The 3,156-nt window shown below is 46.0% G+C and overlaps 3 non-coding genes across 3 annotated transcripts; all 3 read right to left on the reverse strand.

The window, feature by feature from the left end:
• Nucleotides 1-649: 649 nt before the first annotated feature.
• On the reverse strand, nt 650-721 carry trnag-ucc (transfer RNA glycine (anticodon UCC)). The gene has a single exon. It is a non-coding gene; the product is annotated as a tRNA-Gly (tRNA).
• Nucleotides 722-1,529: 808 nt separating this feature from the next.
• Nucleotides 1,530-1,601, reverse strand: trnag-ucc (transfer RNA glycine (anticodon UCC)). Its single transcript has one exon. It is a non-coding gene; the product is annotated as a tRNA-Gly (tRNA).
• Nucleotides 1,602-1,976: 375 nt separating this feature from the next.
• On the reverse strand, nt 1,977-2,058 carry trnas-aga (transfer RNA serine (anticodon AGA)). Its single transcript has one exon. It is a non-coding gene; the product is annotated as a tRNA-Ser (tRNA).
• Nucleotides 2,059-3,156: the final 1,098 nt, after the last annotated feature.

The following is a 3,156-nucleotide window of genomic DNA, read 5'->3' on the forward strand; positions in this document are numbered from 1 at the left end:
TGCTCACCACTATACCACCATCGCCTTTTTAAGTACATTCCAGTAGAGAGTCAACACTGCTTCAACGTGGCAAAGAGGATGGGGAGGGGAGAGGAGGAGGAGCAACAAGGGGAGGTACATCAGCAAGAGAAGGGAAGAAAAGAGGGAGGAGAAGCTTTACTAAGCTTTGCCACTTTTGTCTAATATTCAGTGATAACACTAAAACTACATACAAACTTATCTTCATCTTAAAGAAGAGCTTCAGCCATAAGACAACTGTCATCATGAACCATAGTGTTTGCATTACACTGTTGCACTGTAACACTGTGGGAGAGGAGGAGGACTCTTTTCATGCTGATGGCTTTACTTTGCAAGAGGGGAGAGAGAGGCTGGTCAGTGCTCCCATGGTCAAAGAAACATGATGGAGTGGAGAAAGGTTGATTAAAAGGAGTTTTAAAGCAAGTGTGCTTTATAAATCACTTCAGCAATTAATGACGAAACAGCTGTTGATCCCATGCTCACTGAATAGAGACAGCTAGTTTTTATATGGCCATCTTCTCTAGACAAAAGGATGGTCACGGGAGTGTAGGAATGTATATCAAGCCCTAGACCCACAAAAGCAATTGTACGTGTCCCGTAAACGTTGGCCAAGAAGAAAATCTAGTCCAGCTGCGATGGCCGGGAATCGAACCCGGGTCAACTGCTTGGAAGGCAGCTATGCTCACCACTATACCACCATCGCTGCGGAAAAGGAAAAAATGACACTGCAGACACAGGAGGAAAAAGGGCAGGAAGAGTGGGAAAGCCATGGTGGGAAATATCTGCTCTGTGGTAACATTAGTACTGACTTTATCAACCGATTGTACGCAGTGCAACCCCCACTTCATTGATGCATCATTAGTGATTTCCAACAACTGCAAATGGCATCTTTAGTCTCTGTTGTACAGTAACTGACTACTCCCGCAGTGTTTGCTCACGTTCAGAGTCCCTCTGGCTTGCTGTGGGCTGTGTTTAAAATCTCCAGATGTTGTCGGCAGGATTCAAACCTGCGCGGGGAGACCCCAATGGATTTCTAGTCCATTCTAGTCCACAACAACCATTCTTGCAGGTGTGAGGGTGAGCTGTTTAACAGACTAATTTACCACCATTCTTCACTTCATGACTTTCATTCTTCATCTTTTCATTTCACTAACAACTCTGGTGCTGTGTTGTGAGCAACTGAGCTGGTTGCATGGAGTGGATCTCAAGCTTGCCGTTTACCATCAGTCTGCTATGAATGGCCCATAGGCACTACACCAGAAACACTACATAAAGACACTACACAAAAGAACATAAATCCTGATGGAATTATACAAGTGGAGTCAAGGGCAGAGGAATTGCCGTTTTCACTACTCATGTACTCAAAGTGCTTCTAATGACGACCAACGAGTTCCATGCATTTCAAAGGTGTGACCATAGGAGTCGTCAGTGTGACATGGAAAAAAAAATCCCACAAAAGCAATCGTACGTGTCTAGTAAAAACATTGGCCAAGAAGAAGATCGAGTTCAGCTGCGATGGCCGGGAATCGAACCCGGGTCAACTGCTTGGAAGGCAGCTATGCTCACCACTATACCACCATCGCTGCAGAAAAGGAAAAAATGACACTGCAGACTCAGCGGTTTGTGTCAGGAGTTCCACACGTAGAGACGGGAGGAAAAAGGGCAGGAAGAGTGGGAAAGCCATGGTGTGAAAGCCATGGTGTGAAAGCCATGGTGTGAAAGCGCTGTCTGCTCTGTGGTAACCAGCAGTAACGTTAGTACTGACTTTATCAACCGTTTCTATGCAGTGCAAGCCCCACTTCATTGAGTAGAGGAAGCTCGGTTTTGACGTGATTCAAACCAGTGCATGGTAATGCTTTCTGACAAGCACCTGCAAATGGCCACTGACTACTCCCGCAGTGTTTGCTCACGTTCAGAGTCCCTCTGGCTTGCTGTGGGCTGTGTTTAAAACATCCAGACGTTGTCGGCAGGATTCGAACCTGCGCGGGGAGACCCCAATGGATTTCTAGTCCATCGCCTTAACCACTCGGCCACGACAACCACACTGACCAGCTGTCTGGCTGGCTCAGAAAATGGATAGAATCACCATTCTTCACTACCTTGTTTAATCTTTTGATGTTTTCATCACACAAACAGCTTTCAACAGTTTTCATCACACAGACAACTTAGCACACACACAATTGTCTCCGTTTTACTCAACAAGAAATATTCCACCAGTTTCTACTGCAGGTGGCCACGTTTCTGTTGGGTGGCGGTGTTTCTCATATTCTGCCCCATGGATCACTAGCTGATCAAGCAGAACCAGGTGACCCAGATTCACTGATTCAGAGAGGAAGACACTATTAAGTCAGTCTTCAACAGTCTTCCAATTTTCATCGATGGAAATAATTCAAAACCAACCAAGCTAAGTCTTCATTTTGATGAAGGTCAGCTCAGAAAACAGACCATCTACTCCTGGGGCCTCATGTACAAAGCATGCGTAAGCACAAAAAAGTGCCGTACGTCCTTTCCCACGCTCACGTTCAAATGTATCAAACGTGAAACAATCGTAGAAATGTGCGTGCCCCACGCCAATTTCATAGCTGTCGTACGCACGTTTCTACAGCTGTTGTTCCTTTGGCGACACTTAGAGGTGAAGCTGGGAAACTGTTAATAATGTGAAAACAAGTAGTCATCAGAGTGATGTGCACATCAGAGACACACTTATTAACAATTAACACACCCATGTGTTTGCAGTTATATGGGTGGATATAAAAGCATGCGCAATGTGATGAAGAAAATGATATTAACAATGGCAGCGTTAGCGTTGTTAGAGGACCTTGCAAACGTGAGCGATTTAAGGAGCGCATGGATTTACTTGCAAACAATGATAATTGGGTCATAAGCCGATGTCGGTTACCAAGGCCAGTGTTACTGGAGCTGTGCGCAGAGCTGCGGCCGGCCCGAGAGCGCAACGGGGGCCGGCGAGTAGCTCGGGGTTGTGCTGACTACGCTGGGGTTCCTGGCAACAGGGGAATTCCAGCAGGAGCGGTTTATCTAAGTAGGAAACATTTTAATTCCATCAATGTTCAAATCATATGTGATGCGCGAATGCAGCTAACTAACATCGTGGCAAGGTGGCCTGGTTCAACGCACGAC

Source organism: Larimichthys crocea, unplaced genomic scaffold, assembly GCF_000972845.2.
Source record: "Larimichthys crocea isolate SSNF unplaced genomic scaffold, L_crocea_2.0 scaffold251, whole genome shotgun sequence".
In the NCBI taxonomy this organism is placed as follows: domain Eukaryota; kingdom Metazoa; phylum Chordata; class Actinopteri; family Sciaenidae; genus Larimichthys; species Larimichthys crocea.